General features: G+C 46.0%; 2 protein-coding genes across 8 annotated transcripts in view; both read right to left on the bottom strand.

Moving 5' to 3' along the window:
- Positions 1–17745, bottom strand: part of GGT1 (gamma-glutamyltransferase 1) — a 60186-nt gene that overhangs the window by 14926 nt on the left and 27515 nt on the right. The window contains exon 4 of one of the 7 annotated variants that reach the window (XM_071763282.1): positions 14043–14179. The exons of 4 other annotated variants lie outside the window; for them this stretch is intronic. The gene's annotated coding sequence lies outside the window, so the exon portion shown is untranslated. Of the gene's footprint in view, positions 1–1517; positions 1692–6366; positions 6474–14042; positions 14180–17745 lie in introns of those variants that run through there. 2 more of the 7 variants (XM_071763286.1, XM_071763279.1) reach the window with 2 other exon arrangements.
- The window catches only part of UPB1 (beta-ureidopropionase 1), a 74592-nt gene continuing 62941 nt past the window's right edge, over positions 6095–17745 (bottom strand). The window contains exon 11 of the transcript XR_011729720.1: positions 6095–6109. The gene's annotated coding sequence lies outside the window, so the exon portion shown is untranslated. The remainder of the gene's footprint in view (positions 6110–17745) is intronic.

The raw sequence follows: 17745 nt of genomic DNA, 5'->3' as shown, positions 1-17745 counted from the left end.
AGCAGCAGAGTTAGGTGTGTATGAGCAACCCCACTGAGCTGTATTCAGATGTGTCACAGCATTCACAACCTTATTTAAACATGACACTGCTCGTGAATCAACAGAGCCCCTGTGCCACAGGTGCTCGTGTCAGGCAGGGGATACAGGGTCTGACATCCCTGCCAAGAGGTCTGAAGCACCATGAGGACTGAAAGAGGAGATAGGGGCAGCAAGCAGGAGAGAGAGCAGTGGGATACCAGAGGATGACAAAGAAGTCCAGGTATGCTCAGGCACTGCCTCTTCTTGACTGAAGTAGTGAAGCACCCACTGACAATGCCTCAACCTTTAACCACGAACTTCAACCCAAGAGATTTCAGCTTTAAACCCGTCTTGCAACAGCTGAATATCTCAGCACCCACTCCTAAAGAGTTCCTTGTACTCCCACCCCCAGCCCAGTAGCCAATTCTTGGCCATTAACTTTGAGACATTTGTTCTTACTTCCCAAAGCAGTCCATGCTATGCAAGGATAGATCAGACACCTTGAATATTGTCACAGGACACAGACTATGCCCTTCTGAGGAAACCCAAAGCCTAATCCATATCAATAACATTGCCATATTTAAATAATTAATAACAAAGAGCTGAAATAATGTTTTCACACTCTACTGCTGTGTCTGCACATACAGATCAATTTTAAAGAGAAAGGTCTTGGTGTAGACCAGTGGTCCCTGCTTATTGCTGTGATTTCAAGCCAGAGATAAATCAGGATGAAACAGAAGTGAGCAAAAAGCCCCTGAATAAAGGAGGCTGTTCCAGCTGGCTTGCAGGTATTGCTGCTCACAAAGGCAGCTACTGTCATAAGAATCTGCAATTCCTCCACAGGCATTAGGTTTTCTGTACAAAGCCCTAATGGCATGTAGTATTCTTCAAATGCAGAGTAAAATGCAAGTTCACTGAAAAAGAGACAATAATTTCCTCTTGAAGCAACCTTTCTCCCCAAAAACTTCCATGTTTTCCTGCAGAAATTTTAGCATCAAATCCAAATTTTTTTATATTAAGCCACTTGAGGATAAACTATGAAGTGAAAAAAGTCGGAAAGGTGGAATAAATGCAGAATACCCCACTTCATGTAATTTTCACAGTGTTCTCTAGTTGGGGACCTCTCAGAAATCCGGAACTGGCAAACTCAATCTCAAAAATACAAATTCTTAAAATAAAGTTTTATAAACTCATTCAAAACATCACCATTACATTCACTCCCAATTTAAAATCAGAATGCATCATTAAAATAGTTCTATTCCCCCACTGCTGCAGAAGATGTTTTCATGTGCTCTTCCACCATTCAACTTGAATTTGTTTATTAGACACAAGCTTATTCAAACTAGTTAGTCAGGTCCTATCATTCTTTTTTTGGCAAGCTTTCATATGATACATTAAAAGAGTCATATTGTCTTATAATCTGTTGAATAAGTAAGCCCACACAGCACTTCCAGGCTGAGGGACATGGGTTACTGAAGGTAATTTGAATTCCTCCTTACCTCCCAAAACTTTCTGCAAGTCTGTCCTGTCCTTTTGAGCAGATCTTTATGTGCTGACAGCCTTTGAATAAACTTTCTCAAGTGATGAACCCCCTTCTAGAGAAAACAGATCCTTGGAGCAGTAACCACTTCCCTTAAAACTCTCTGAAGCACCCCATACTATTTGGTGTTTGTGCTGCTCTGCTCCTGAGCTTAACCCATTGAAACTCATTACGTTTGAATTCACAGTATCAGAGGAATGCAGAAGTAATCATTGACTAGGAGGAGAGTCAAGAACCCACACCTTTCAAAATGCATGTTTTGGCCTTCACAAAGGTTGTGTATCACCAGCACAATCATTCTGTGTTCTTGGATTCAGTTACTACATGGTGAGAATGGGAGTTTTCCTAGACCTCATTTCTAGCTCTTAAATTCTGATTAAGTAACTGAGTAAATATTTTGTCATCTGAAGTAGAAGTGCTCCCATTTCCACATGGTCAAGTACCCTCACACCCCTCTTACCTAACCAGCTGGCAATCTCGTGGTTCAAAAAGGGACTGGTTGCAATGCAAGGGCACCAGACCAGCTCACACATCTGTTTTCAGCAATCACAGATATCCACTGCCTGAAATTGTCATCAGTTTCAGTTCAGATTAATATTCCAGCTACAATGAGGAGATGCAATGCCTGTTCTGCCACCCCTGATCCCACAGCAGCACCCTCTGAGAGGAAGGATGGCAGAGCAGGAAGGTAAGGATGAAGAAACCTGCCCTCCATCACTAAGCCTCACTGAGGTTTTTAAGCAATAATCCTACATGTCTGTTTGTGCCAAGTCTAGAAGTACTGTTGCAGCTCACCTGCTGTTAAACAATGCAGCATAAACCCCAGTAGCAACCCAGACTCAAGGTTATGAGCTGGAGGAACTGTTATTTGGACTCAAAGGACTCAGCTACTAAAGCTCTTGCCACTGCCCATGGCTTGCTAACTTCAGACCCAGCTTTGAACACAAGACCTGAATGCAGCACAGGCAAATCACAGCTTGTCTGAAACTTGGGCACAGCAAGGATTCAAGCCCACATGTCCTGCACCTAATTTTTAGCCACAAGGCTGTCCTGCAAATGCAGGATGAGGCAATGTCTGCCTGTGCCAGGCAGCACTGCTCAGTGCTATCTTTTGACCCACCAGGATCAGTCAGGCAGTTAATTCCAAACCTGTCCAGTCCCTCTGCCCCACTCCAACCTTTGATACACTGAATATCAACTTACTTGAGAAGGATGGTAGCTATTCTACAATGACTCATTAATAAAGGCTTAGTTAGTTCCAAGAGTAAAAAGTTTTTGAGAACTTTTGAGAAAAGTAAGTGATATTTCCTCTGCTTAAAAATGTCATATTTTCTGTAATAACAACCAAAACTAGAATTCTGTTTAGCATTTACATTTGGTAAAATCATTACTATAAAACATAAGCATTCTAGCTTTGAGGTATTTGGAATAGATTTAGCATATACCCATTTTTCAATGGGTATCTAAGAGATCTTAAGCAAACATGGGAACTTTCTGGAAATTAGGTACTGGCACAGAAAATATTCTGTAGGCTCAGAAGGACTCGATGCTTGTTTGGTTTCTGGTGCTTCTACTGGCCAGTCTGATGGACACATGGAGGCCATATTCAGTTAGCAACATGAACTGCTCTCACTGGATCTAATTCATTGATGTGAGACCCATGATACTGCAGAGAAAAGACTGAAACAGAAGCTACTCCAAAACCCCTGTCCTCTGAAAAAGCACTTCATGTGGAAAGGTATCTGCTCTCTGCCCCAAACTAAACTGCACTTTCAGTCTGTCACACATTAAATGATGAAGATTTTATAGGGCAATTTCAGATGCAGCCCATTGAACTGAATCAACCCCTTTCTTAATTTACTAACCCCATAGGTGTGAGGGTACCAGGTTTTATGCTCAATAAAAACTTTAGAACTATGAAACTGTGTCCCTGAAGTAGGTCTAGGTCAGAAGAGCATCTCCCTGTCACCACATTTGTCTCAGAGGATGACACAGAAAGGTTGCTAGTTGTTAAAAAATCCCTGGTTTAAATACGAATTTTCCAAATGTTACTCTTTGCCTCCACTGCTGAGAAACAAATTTTGCAACAGTGAGCCAACAAAATAAAGCATATTCCTGTGTCCTTCTTCAAGGGCAATGTAGTCTCACCTGTGGCATGTTCTTACCAGCACAGAGCTGGAACAGGTTGGATGCCCCTCAGCAAGTCACTCTTTCACTTACACACAAGTAAAGTGAGGATGGGGTCAGAAGATGTTATGAAATGTGAAATGAGCATTTCTTGTTCTGACAGGTGAATAGCTTGCTAAGCACAAGCTGTGCTATGCACAACTACCTCATTTCTGTGGGAACTTCAAATATCTGTCAAGGTTTTAACATAATAGTCCTTTTATAACCCAGCCTTGCATATTTCAAGCAGCAAAACCACACATCAAACAGTAATACCGTGTTTAATGCAGGTGCATTGCTGCCTTGTTAGTATCAATATCTCAACCCACTACTCAAAAAGAAAAAATCTCTTCCTGTAGTGCTTGCCACCTCTTTTCATTTGTGATGTTCACAGCATGGTCACGTTTAACATTCTCCAAAAATTAGCATGCACTATTACACTGAAACATGAACAACAGATTGTAATCTCCATTTGTTCCTTCTTCTTAAGAAGTACATCCACCAGCACACGAAGCAATGCCCTCACAGCTCTTGTGATAGACCTTGCAGATACAGAGAAGCAACAGGCAACTTCAAAGCATTTTCAGGTAGTTTCTTTTTGCTTCTTCCCCCACACCCTACTGATTTTTTCCATAGGAATTTCATGAAGCAACACCAGCAGACAACACCAGGAGAGAAAAAAAAAACCCTAAACTGGTTAAAGGGAAAAACAGAGGATGAGAGAATGAAGGAGGAAGACTGGAGAACAATAAAGATGGAAGAGTAGTAAATGGGAAAACTAAGGGGGAAAAGCAAACATTGCCCTCTCTCAAGGCTAGAGGCTTTCTTCAGGCTGCAGTTGGATCTATCCTTCACATGCACGCTGAAGTTCTCAGCAGTTAAGCCTGCACTTTATTTGTGCTCTGCAGAAGGTTCATTTAATGCTATTGTCATAGCAGGTAACTATTTATTTTATAGACTTTGAAGCAAAGAAAAAAATGCTCTAGATTCCAAAATAATAAATTAACTCAAGGCTGCATTAATTGAAGAGATTTTGACAGCCTTCAGCAGAACTTGAAAAGAGCTCAGCTTCCAACTGAGAAGAAACCATTGTGGCTACCTGCTTAAATTCACTGCTTTTGCTAAATCAAGACTGTACAGACAGATGGGTGTCTTTATTTTCATGGAGCTGGTTTGAATACCTTTGCCTCTCCTGGTCTAGCCATGGTCTGACTCTGGTTACTTTGAACAGCTGGATCAGGAAATGCAGCCCAGGACCCTGTGCTGTATTAGAGAGAAAAGCCCTGGTCCCAGAGAGCCCACCCTCAACATGTTAGAAAGAGTTCAGCACAAACTGAACAGTAATATGGGAACTGAGTAGATTTTCAGTGGGAGATGTTGTACCTCTTCCACTAAAGAGGTAACCAGACCTGTTGATTTCAGCTTTGTAATTAGCATGAGTTGGAGTATCATGGTGTAAAAAAGAGCCAAGAGCACGAGCAGGTCTTTTTTTTCCAAGCACATGTAAAGAAATTTCTTTACCAAGAATTAAACATGGCCTGCTTGGTTTATTTCTTTCTGTTTCACAGGCTGGTTTCCCCATACATGACAAATCCCTGGTGTGTGCTTTGCTGGGTGCTCCCCAGGCTCTGCACTGGCAGCTCTGTTCTCTCCCCACAGCACTGCTCTTCCTTCTGCTTCTGAAGGACACCTCCAGAATCATGCCACAGTCCTTGCTGCCAGGTAAGAAACTTGCTGGTACTTGACAACAGAGTCTGCATTTTCCAAGGTACCATTATGGATTTCATTCCCCTCCTTAGACCCATCTTTCTCTGAAGAGAACTACTTGCCAGCAGGGCATTGACTTAAATAGGAATTTCTCATCCTTAGCACTCCATGAAATCTGCCTTCCAGGGTTTGTACAGCTCTGACCTCTCTGGTGGCAGGTTTGATAGTCTTTCCTGTCAGGTTGCTAAAGCAGCACTTCTCTTATCAGCACGCCATGTCACTGACACCACAAGCAAAATCAGGGTCAAATTGTGACTCAGTCTTATGACCCTACATACCAACCTTTCCATAGACCTTTTCAGCCTTCAGATAGGGTGGTAGATAAGGTACCTTTAGATGGGGCATACAGAGGTGAAATAGCTTTCCCAGTGACGTGATAGAAATCCCAGGTCACCAGACAACCTGCTCCTTTCTCTGCTCTCTGCCTCTGTCAGAAAACCCAACACCTCTTTGAAATAATCAGCTCATGTACTGCTGACCCTATCAAGCCACAGTGCTAAGTAGGTCCCCTGAGGGGTAAACCAGCAGCTATTCAGATTATTTGGACAGAGACCCTGACGCCTTTGACCTGGCCTTCATTAACTGAGGGAATCCAAAGTCAACACAGTAGATTAAGACCTGTCAGTCCCTATAAAAGAGAAACATTTGCTCTCCAAACCTTGCCTGAAAGCTTGTCATACAAAGGTACACTTTAATGAACTATGATTAAAGAGCTGGAAAGGTACATAATAAGGAAAATAAACAATTCCTCCATTTCACACCCCAATCCAATCGAAATACAGAGATGATTAAGATAAAATAATGCTGTTTACTCACTACATTAAAAGCTCTTTTCTTCCTGGTTGCAGCTCACCTTCAGCTAATGGCACTCCTACCTGGCTCTCTTCTCCCTTATCCCTCAAGAGATCCCAGAAGCAGGGATTCCAAAAGCAAAATCGGTCCCACAGAGCTGAGTGGCAGCAAGACTTTATATACGGGAGTGGTCAGAAAGGGAGGGTGATGTAATGAAGTTGTATCTTTGAGCAGTAAAGGCATGTCACCCTTCCCCCTCCTCATCCCTGAAGAATTGCTGGCTCACAGGGCAAGCTGAGAACAGAGTGGTCAGACACTTTCCGTGCTGCACTTTCTCACGGTAAAGGGAACAGCATAGAGGGTGGAGAATGAGGAAAGATCAGACTTGAATGGAGACAATACTTTGCAGTTGGGTAGTCCCAGGAGTGAATTTATAACTGGCAAAGTTGTTTCTTTTTCTTCATGCATCAAACAATACTCTGCCAGTTGGTGGTTTTGCCGGTGGCACAAGCCCTGGCAGCAAGGGAACACCCTCTGTACTTGAGCACTGTTGCTCCCATTCCCACCCACCCTGTTAAGGAAAATCCCATTCCCAGAGTCTTCGAAGTTTGCCAGTGCTGGAGCACTGCCCGGCTTCATGGCCATAGGGGCTGGGAGCTCTGTGGAGAAGGAACATGTTTCCCATAAAAGCAGCGTGCTGGACATGGACCTGGGAAGCTCTTGAGAGGCACATCCTGTCCTTCTCCATCAGAGGAAGTCTTGTACCCCGGGAATGGGGAGGAAATCTCTCAAGGATGTACCATTGCTCTCCAAAGGGGAAATAATTCATTTTCAACTTCCTTCACTACCGTTTTGTTGATCTTTCAGTGATGACCATGGAAAGCCGTGTCATGCATTAGTACAAGGTGTGATTCCAAGCTTAAAAATTACTGGTGAAGTACCTCAGGAATAGCTGTGTAAAGGAGAAGCTAACAGAAGACATGGTTGTCTTCTCAGTTGAGGCAGCTGGGAAAGACAGGAACAGCTCAGGCTTTTGCAACACGGAATGCATGGAGTTACTGTCACCTTCCACCAATGGCACCAAGATCTGCACGCAACAGCAGGCAAATAAATGCTACCAGCTCATAGAATTGAAATCCCACACTGACAGGAACCTCCATGGCTTGTTCTTAGGTTTGGGTGGGGATGGGAGATGTGGGAATGACTCTTTCAAGCAGAGCTGCTTGTGCAACACATAGTGCACTAGTCTGGAGAAGGATCTTACTTGTTCCCCTTCCCAGGTTATTCTTCAGCCAGAGATCTCCCCCATTCTCTTGGCCCAGGTAAGGGTGGTATTTAAAGCACTGTAAGGAGTATTCCTGTACACAAAAATAATGTTTGGAATCTCATTCACGCCACGTAATGAGCCTGCTTTGATAGTGTCAAGGGACTCAAAAGCAGGTGCATACCTGTGTTAGATCCCTTTCTGACTGCTAGGAAATATGCATAAGAGATTTTTTTTCAGATCTAGGACAAATAAGCTTTCTCTTACATATGTAAGATTTGCTTACTATATTTACACTCTCTTGCAAATTATATAAACATGTTATTGGTAAACTACTCCCCCTTGCTCTGTTACATTGGAGGGGGCCTGGCTTTGGAGCTGTTGGGGTCAAAACAGAAACAACTAACATCTAATTGTTCTGATAATCTTATCCAAAAAAGACATCTGCATTTTTCAGTAAGACTACAACAGCAGTAGGCCTGGAAAGCCTGGAATTCCATGGGAAGCTCCCCATTCACTCAAGGTGCCACTTGTCTGTTACAGGATAGTTTGGAGACAGCCCAAACACACTGTGGGTGGCAGACTGAGCTCTGGCCAAACTGGAAGCACAAAGAGGAAGAACAGAGTAATAACAGGTCCCTTCACCTATTTATCCACTGATTCTTATGGTAAGAGAGAGAAAGACACAGGGCAGACTGTAAAGCTGCCTACCAAATAACAGTCCTCAGAGCTCACAACACCTACAGGAAGATTCCCAAACAACATAACCTGTCCAGATGGCCAAATTCACCACTACAAAAATAAATTATTACTTAACAGCATTTTTAAGCAGCTGTCTGGACCAGGGAACACTACAGGCTGACATGAGAAAAGGATTAATCTCCCCACCTTCAGAGATAGGGCAACAGAGACAATCTTGCCCCGGGTTTCAGATCAGGTCAGTGCCTGGGTTGGAATAAGGAATCTTCCCCCTATATTCCTTTAAGTGTGTTGCTAAACATTGCCACTTCTCCCTGTCAGTTGCCTGAGACATAGAGTAAATCCAGGTGCAGTCAGAAGTGACAAGTGCAGAGGCTGACACTGACTGCAGAGTGCCTGGAGCTCCACGGGCTGTTGTTTTCACTGTTTTTCATGACTTTGGTTTCTCCTCCACTGTAAACAGGAAATGAATAAAACATGAAGGTATCTCCATCTCCTTGTGAAAAATGACAGATTAGATTGCAGCAGAGGAACTGGAGAAAAGTTCAAAGTGTTTGCCACTTAATGGAAAACTTGAAGATTATTAAAGAAAGTTGTTGGATGACTAATTGCAGTTAAAGTCCAACCAAAGCAAGACAGCCTTAAAACCAGAGGAATAAGGACTTTGCCCCGGAAGAGCCAAGGTCCACTGCAAGGATGTCCACAAATCTTTTTTCCATTCTGTCTAAGAATCAGTGGGACTTGAAGATGTGAGACTCAGAAGTTATTCCTGAACACGAGCCCCATGGAGATCTGTATGGGCAGCCCTTCCAAGCTTCACCTCAGGAGAGCTGTGCTTCTCAAGAAGCCTCATAACTTCTTGTCCCTTTCTCAGCAGTTTTTACTGCAGGATCAGCTCTTCTGCTCTCAGAGCCCCAAATCAAGCTCCTGGCATAAAATTCAGCACATCATAGTAGGCCAGAATCACTCCTAAGTTACTTTATGGCAAATTTTCAATCAGACCACTCAGAAGCTCCTGCTACACAACAGGGTCAGTCTCTCAAAGAGGGATGAAACAAAGCAGCAGAGGCAAGAGCAGTGCAGCCATCCCCAGAGCTTCTGTCTCCACTTGTCAGCCCACATCCCCAGGCCTATTGGTACCTTCCTCCACCACTGCACACTGTGCAGTCACTCAGCTGATGTGGCAGTAGGAATCAAGCCATCTCTGAGGGTGCTGGATAAGCAACGAGACCCTGATGGTTGTTCAGGTGCTGTGTGGGAAGAATTTTCACTGAGAAGGCTTTAGATCAAGTGCCAATTTGCAATGAGTGTGCAGAGGCTACATGCTTTCCAGCTATGCCTCCTCCAGTCTCCAAAGAGCAAAACTATCTCTGGAATGAACATCCAGAAACAAGAATTTTATGGGCAGGAGAGCTCTGATTTACACCAGGACCATTTTTGCTGTGGTGGGCAGGTGAGGAGGGTGCTCAGCAGCAGCATAGGTAATGCACATAGCCCTACACCATGCCAGACAGCTTCTGCTGTGAGTCTGGGCATACATCAGATTTATTCCAACAGCTCTCAGCCCTTTTTCCCACTCCCTGTTTCTCAAGTACGGGTCCCAAGGCCCTAGAGGGAGAAGGGTCCCTGTCTGGTTTTTCTGCCCCCCTGTGCAGCTTTCCTTGGGCTTTTTCATTTTGGGGATGGCATTGTTTTCATGCTGTCAGAATCACAAATCTGTTTCTAAGCACTTCCAGCCTACCTTGGAACCTGTGAACGAGCCAGAGACAGAGGCTGTACCAGCATGGCTCCTGGGAAGACTTGCTTCCCATGGCTTTGGGAAAGGCATGGATTCTGTGGAGTCTGGACAGGCAGCACTGCACAGTACAAGGCCTGCACAAGAGCTTTGCCCCACCAGCTCTCCCACTCCATCCCACATGGGTGGGCTGCTCTGCATTTGCTCCCAGTGCCTCTCTGCATTGGGAAGGGGCAGGTGCTGGATGTTTTCCCATACAGAGTCCACACCTGATGCTATTTCCACCTCCGTTGGGAATCTCAGATCCTTTTACCACATTTTAACCCAATCTCTGGGGAAGGCTTTGTTTGTTTTCCCAATGTGCCAGGGCTGCAGTCAGCTGGCAGAGCAGGCAGCAGGCCAGTAACACCTGTGTGGCACAGCACAAAGGGATGTGACTGATCAAGCTGCTTCTGACTCCCTTTCATCAACGTGGGCTCCCTGACCACTGCTCCTAAGCAGTGAGAGATGGCCACAGCTGGAAAATCACAAGCATTTCTTTGGCCCTGCACTCTCAAAGAGCAGTGTCTCCCAAGAAGAAGGGTACTACAAAAATAGTCACCCTCTAAATAATTAGAGTCACAGCAGCTAGTGCCACGAGGCATAAATAGGTATTTGCAGAGTACAAACTGGCCTGCCCAGGGTAAAGCCTTCACCTATCTCTGCAGATAGAGGCAAAGGGGCTTTCCACAGGCTGGGGCAATATTCCCACTCTCTTCTCTCCCCCAGATGTCAGGGACATATTGATGACTCTGGCAGTCTGGTGCCTGGGGAGATGGGATAACCATTTTCAGATAGCTGTTGTGCCTCTGTTTCCCTTTCCCCCATTGTTCCCAGCACAACTGCCTTGAAGCACTGGGAAAGGGAGACAATCCATTGGTGAGATTTTCCCTGGTGTGTAATGGGGGCTTGAAGGAAACAGAACTTGGGGACTCGATGGAGCTGCTTCCCCATTAGAGCTCCTGTGGACAGAAATCAGCTTTGAACTCCAGCAGGTCAGGGCAGATCTGTGCAGAAACAGGAGACTAGGGATTCTTTTTTTAAGAGAGCAGGAAGGAGCAGGGGAGAGAGGCAGAGTCTGGGGCTTGGTCCAGCTCTTCACATCCAAGGCTACCAGAAATGCTGGCTGCTCTTGAAAGGGCTTCCTGCCTCCCCTCCCACTGCCCTGGCTGCCTTGCTGGCCTCTGCCACAGAGGTCCCACCAGCCTCGAGCTAATTTGAGCTGGTTGGGGAGAGCACAGAAACACAATAGTGACAAGAATGAAAAGGAACGGGAAGGAGGACACCCAGGAGACTCATCCTTATCAAGGAACAACACGATATCAAAGGGGAGCTGGAGAGACTGGGAAGAGCCTTTTGTAAAGCCCACAATTGAGCCAAATCCTGCAATTTTCACATGTTGGTCCCCCAGGAACCCCATTATGAAGACTGCTCCAAAGGGGGAACCTGTGCCAGATCAGGCTGTGTGCCAGACATGCTGCACACAGAGCAGGAACACACACACCACGGTTTGCCCCGTGCCTGTGCTTTTTTAATTACCCTTTTTGTTTGCAAAGCATCTCCTATAGAAAAGACAAACTGCATTACTCTCAGCTTATTAAAATCACACTCAAGAGTTTCTCAACTGCTAATTACACCCAGGCAGCAGTGTCACTGTAATTAAAGCTGGGATGCACATTTGGGTTTGCCAGGAGCCCAGCACAACCCCTTCCCTGCACTGCTCTGACCAGGCAGCTGGCCACAGCCAGGCTCAGCCCTGCCCAGGCCTTCACCCTCTGGGATCCCCAGGCACAGCCACTGCCACGATTGAAGATGATGCACGGGAGGCCGAGCACCTCCTCAGCACAGGGAAATGAGTCTCCTGCACCAAACCTCCCCAGGTTACTGCTGGGCACCCACAGTGTCCCTGCTGCATGGGTTGGAGGAAGGGAAACATAGTCTTGGGGCTATGGTGCTGAGGCTTGGGGAGGGAAAGGGACTTTACTCCTCTTTCTGCTGCCAAATGATTGCATTAAATCAACCACGTTGCTTGTCTGAATCTCCATTTCCTTGCGAGTGAAAGAGAGATTTTGGGCTTCCCTTTAAATTAAGGGGCTCTGGGAACAAACCACAGAAAAGACTTTTGCTGGCACCTGTCTCACAGACACTTGAAAGCCTCTGTAGACTGTGGCACACCAACAAATCTGGGGACACAGGGGAAGGTATGAAGCCCTAGAGGTTATGAGTCCCAAAGAGCTGAGAGACAGTAACAGAGAAGCCTACAGACTTGTGAGAAGCTGGGAGCTCTCTGGAGAGCCAACCCTGCCCATGCACTGCAGGTGTGCACAGAGCCATGCAGGCAGCACAGTGAAACATCTGCCCTGAGCTCAGGCCAGCAGGAACAGAACTCACCAGAGCACAACTGGGACCAATGGAAGTTTCAGGCATGTGGGGCCTTGACATCAGTACTGACTTCCTGTTGCCGAGGGGATGCTTTGGAGAACATCACCACCAGAAAGATGGAGCACTGATAAGGGAAGCAGATAAGCACTGCATCTGTTTCAAGATGAGTTTCCTTCCCACAGAAATCCTCACAGCTTTATCACCCAGCAGGATGCAAACACATCCTTCAATGACTCCCTGGAGCCTCAGTTTCAAAGATCAGTCCCTTCAAAAGCAGTAACATGCTAAGATCAATAGCAGTCCCGGGAGACCATGCCAGCTCCAAAACCACTGAGCTACCACTGCAGCCAGTTACCTATCAGATGTTAAAGGACAATTCTGCCTTTTTGCATTTGAAAAGGCCAAGGAGACTTCCTAAGCACTCAGGCTTACTTAGCTACCAAGAAAAACATAAACAAGTAGAAAATATTATATTTCAGAAACAGCGTGATAGGCCTGTGCAATAGAGCCTGGAGGCACAAACCTGCAGAGCTTGATGGGGAGCAAACTACCAGATACAGTTCACAAGCAAAGAGGAGCAGAGCTCACAAACTGCTGGATGAGAACCTGAGAACAAGAGTATGTTTATCTGCTCCTTGAGCAGTTTCACTACTAACTTTATGAGTCTCTAATAAAACGTTCTGGGAAGCAGACATCAGATAATCATTATCAGTGCAACCAAAGAATGAATGATCAAAACTTCATGTTGAAAAAACTAAGTGGGGTGCCCTATAGATGGCAGAGGCAGCATGTTCAATGTATTTACTTGTGTACCAGTAATGAAATAGCAGAAGATAACATATGGAGCTAGCAAAGGACATCAGGGAAATTTCCAAGAGCTTGTTGAAAACATATGTGAAACAGGGCAAATGGGAACAGATGAAATTTAATATAGAGAATATGTAATGCCTGGCTGTGATAAACCAATACAAAGGATAGATATATGCTGAGGAGCTTGAGTTAGCAGCTCTTTTCATCACCATTAAAGATCTTCTAGATTCTTGAAAAAATTGGAGCAAGAAGCAAGAATTTGTTAGTTCCTGAGTCATCCTTTCTCTTTTAGAGCTTATAAATGAAACTGGGTCTGTAAAGAGGGAAAGTATTCCTTTGAAAAGGATAAAGAGGACAGAGGCAGAGTTAAGAATCAAAGCTGGCAAATCAAGCCAAATTTTTTTTAAAGAATAACTTAGTATAAGGAACTTACCTAAGAAGTGGTGTAACAAAGATTATGCCAAATAACCAATACTTACATTGAAAAAAAAAAAAAAGTGTTTTACAGTTGAGGGTGTTTGCTTAAGTAAAGGTAACTGTAGTTCCCCTTGGAATACCACTGAAATCTGTCCAAGCAGGAGAATTCCAGTCAGAGGTCAGTATTTCCATCTCTTAAAACACCTGTGCAGTGTCAGAGCATGCCATGAGAATGCAGTGCCTGAAGAGCAAAGGCAGGATTCCGGAGAGCTTCAAGCCTTCCTCTCCCTACCTGAAGCCTCTGGCAGTGTAATATCACCCAGCCTCATCTCACCTCCAGCCTCTGAACAGAGTCCCTCTCCCTCTCCCTGCTCCACCCGCCCCTCAGACACACCTGCGCGCTGTGATCCTACCTGGAGCTAAGTGGGATTTTCCATGCAGGCGCTGCGGCATCTCAAGGATCCTCCCAGCACATCCCTGCCTGCCCCAGGGCTTGGCGCCTGGCCCAGGGAGAGGAGAGCCTCTTCTCCAGAGCTGCCGGGCTGTTCCCCTGTGGGTGAGAGACTGGGTCAGTCCCAGTTCTTGTACTGGGCACTAGATGGCACAGACGGGAGGAAATTCAAAGGTAGCCGCAGCCTGCAATCTCCTGCGTTTCAGACAAGGGGGTCTGCCTGCTGCCCAAAGGAGGTGGCTGCCACGGGGGATTTGCTGCCAGCAGCAGCATCCCATGGGGGTATCCCCTCCGTGGAGTGTGCCCCTTGCCGTTGCTCTGCTGCATCCCCTCAGCATCCAGTCGTGTCCTGTCCAGCCACAGGGCTGTCTGGGCTGCACTGAAGCTGGATGTCCTGGACACAATATACTCTTCCTCACAAAGCCTAAATTCACTGCCTTGGGCATGCAAGCACCTTGTTCATGGAGCAGCCCTGTATTTGGCTGGAACTGCATCAAAAGATGGGCTGAAGTCTTTCCTGGGGATCCACTGCCCTGCTTCACTGTGAGGCTGCACCTTCAGGATAAAAAATGCCATCTGACTCTAGCATGGGGAGGGATGCTGAGGGCTGAGCACCCTGTCAAGAGTCTCTCAGGGTTCAGGGTATGTCTGGGGAAACCTTTCCTGTCACCTTTCCTTTGCCTTTTGCCCAGTGGGATGCTGGTGCAAAGAAGGGAGGCAATTGGTCACTGCTCTTACAAGCACCTTTCATACAGCAAGGTCCTCCAAAGCAGCTCACTGGTCCCTCTTGTTTCGTTCTTTTCAGAATTGCTGCCCTGCCATTGCTGAGGCAGGACCTGTGCCCTGGAGCCTTCTCAACCTCATCCTCCTCAAGTTCCTTAAGGCGTGGATGAAATTCCTTAAAGATGAACTGTGTGGAGTGACGCGATGAGACAAACGTGGACTGAGCCACACAAAATGCTGTGGTAAGCACAGAAAAGGCTGAAGAATTTTTCATGGTGAGACAAAAAGAAGGGGAAGGTGGAAGGTTGTACATTGACTTCTGCTGTTCTGACATTAGAAATTCACTTCAAAGGTTAACAGAGTTAATGCATCTGGTGAAGATCACAGGCTCTGACAGGCTGTCTGGAAAGGCTCCATCCGCAGCACTGCAGGAGGGACAGCGTGTGCAGGGTCTGCACTGAGGCCAGCAGCAAGCTGTGTGCAGGAGGCAGGAGAGGCACACGTGGGTGTTACCCAAACCAAATCTGAATCTGGCAAAGCCTAAAAGAGCCTTTGTGCTGAGCAGCTCAGCGGTGCCAGGTGTTAATGACACAGACAAAACTCCTAGGAAAAGCCTGTTTGTGGAAAGGAACAGCACTGGACAGGCTATGCTGCAATGTCCTGGAACAGATCAAGATGGGCAGCACTGCCTTTCCTGTCTGTCTGCCCTGGCTCTGCCCAGCTGACTGAAGAGGATCTAAGGATCATCTAAGTTTAAATCTCTGCAATACAGAACAACTAGAGAAGCCCCTTCAACATCAGGCTTCACTGACTGCCTCAGAAACCTCCTTCTAATCACCCATCTTAAATGCTGGGCCACTGGTGTGTAACAAGCTGGCTATGAAAGCTTCCTGGGCAGAGGAGGAAATGCTTCAGAAAAGGAGACATCTTTTGTGTCACTCTGATGGCTGGACACACTTCTCTTTGCCAGAGCCAGTGATGGTGACAGCACTGAGCCTCATATACCAGCATCACTCAAACCAGCCACCAGCATTCTCACCTGCTGTTCCTGCTCAGATCAGAACTCCACAGTTTGGCTGTCTCACCTCCAGCACCTGGTTCATGTACTCCCCTGGAGGCCTGTGGTTCCTCTCAGTGGTTTAGCACTGCTGCTAAAATGCTTAGAGCCAATATAATCTGCACTTAGCAGTTCCAAACTCCAAATGAAGCTTAGCAGCACCAGGTGCTGTCTTTAGCCTCTCCTGTATGGGCTTAAGATGGTTTAATGATATGAAGCTGTAACTCCAGCCCATAGCCTTAAACTGTGGAGGTCCCTTTTGTAACAGGTTTTCTAGAAGCTCTTCAGAAATATTTTTGAGACAAAGAAAAAAGGATCCCAGAGGAACATATTATAAGATCAAATCTTTCTCCCTCTTAAAGGATGGAAATGTGAGAGCACAATGGCAAGGCACATTTTAAGTTCTTGCAGGGCTTTCCTCCACTGTTTCTTCTGCCTTAGATCAGCCTCTCAAAATGGTCTAATGCCTGGAGAGGTCCCAGGGCCTTTCCCTACCCCTCCTATCAAGCCTTGTGAAAGCCTCAGAAGGCAAACAACCACTGTGGTGCCCCAAAGGAAGGTGGGCAGATGGCTGAGCAGCAAAGCAGCCCCCTGGGGCCCCAGACTGTCCCTGGAGGAGCCACTTCCTGGCATTTGCTTCATTAACTACATTTGCTTTTTTTTTTTTTTTTTTTTTTTTTACTGCCCCCCTTTACTGACTGATCAAAAGCACAAGGTGTTACGAAGTGGACCTTAAGCTATTACCAGGAAGGCATCTGGTCCCAGTAATTCTCCCTTCCTTCTCTGTATTTTTTTTTTTTGTGTGTGTCTGCCAGGGGAAAAGAGAACCGGGGAGGACAGGAAAGGTGTCTGGAAAGCACACACAGGGCCAGAAAGTAATGGATAAATAGAGAAAGGTGGAGGGAAAGAGCAGGAAATTGTAAGCCTAGAGAAGAGGATGAGAAGAGTAAGAGTGAGGGCTTCCCACCATCTGCCTCTGAAAGCCCAAAAAGGGCTGGGAGAGCCTGTGCTGGAGGTGTGTGATACCTGAGTGGGACAGGCCAGGGTGGGTAATGCTGTTGTGCAGAGCCTGGCTAGCCCAAATGCTTCCAGAACTGTTACTGGTGTCTCTGGTGGTGCTTTCAGAGCTGTTTGCTCTGCCTTTCTGCCCAGCACTGCAGCCACTGCAGCAGTTGGGCACAAGACTGTCCAACCCCCGCAGCATCCAGTTTCACAGTCCAGCTTAATTTAACCATGATAAAATTCAACTAAATGAACTGGGTGCAGCATGCTCCCAGAATGGAGGTAACAGAAATGCTCTGTGTACCTCAGATACCTAATTAATTAATCAGTAAAGTACTGGAAGCTCAGGATTCTACTGCGCTGAAAGCCGAGTTAATGCCATGTGTCACTGGGATGGACTGGTGACATTTCTTGTGCTTGCAGCAATGTTGTCCCATTTAACTGTGACCACAAGATCACAAGTTGTTAAGATTCTCTATTCAGGCAATATACAAGCCAACAAACCTGCTTTTATGGGCCCTGCTAGTACTTGATAAATTTGCCCAATAATGGGCAGAGTAGTGTCCACAACTGCTTAGCAGAATTCTGTGGTTTTTAAAACCCATTATGCACAGATGCATGCCCCAGCTCCAAAACACCACCAAGGGGCCTCACAGTTGCAAAGAGAGCTTCAGCTGCAAAAAGCAAAAGGTTTAAGACCTAATTAATATTACATGGATTATTGCTACCCTGTCTCTATCAAGTGCAGAGTCTCAGCAGTGTCTGTCTGTGTGCAGTTGCTGCTGCCAGCACTGGTGCTCTGGGAACATCCACAGACCACAGCCCAACTGATGCTGCCCTCATCTTTTATCCCTCACCCCCTCTATGTACTCTGCATAACCAT

Source organism: Heliangelus exortis, chromosome 19 (genome assembly GCF_036169615.1).
Source record: "Heliangelus exortis chromosome 19, bHelExo1.hap1, whole genome shotgun sequence".
In the NCBI taxonomy this organism is placed as follows: domain Eukaryota; kingdom Metazoa; phylum Chordata; class Aves; order Apodiformes; family Trochilidae; genus Heliangelus; species Heliangelus exortis.
The sequence above is the reverse complement of the archived record's forward strand: the minus strand, read 5'-3'. Positions and strand labels throughout refer to the sequence as shown.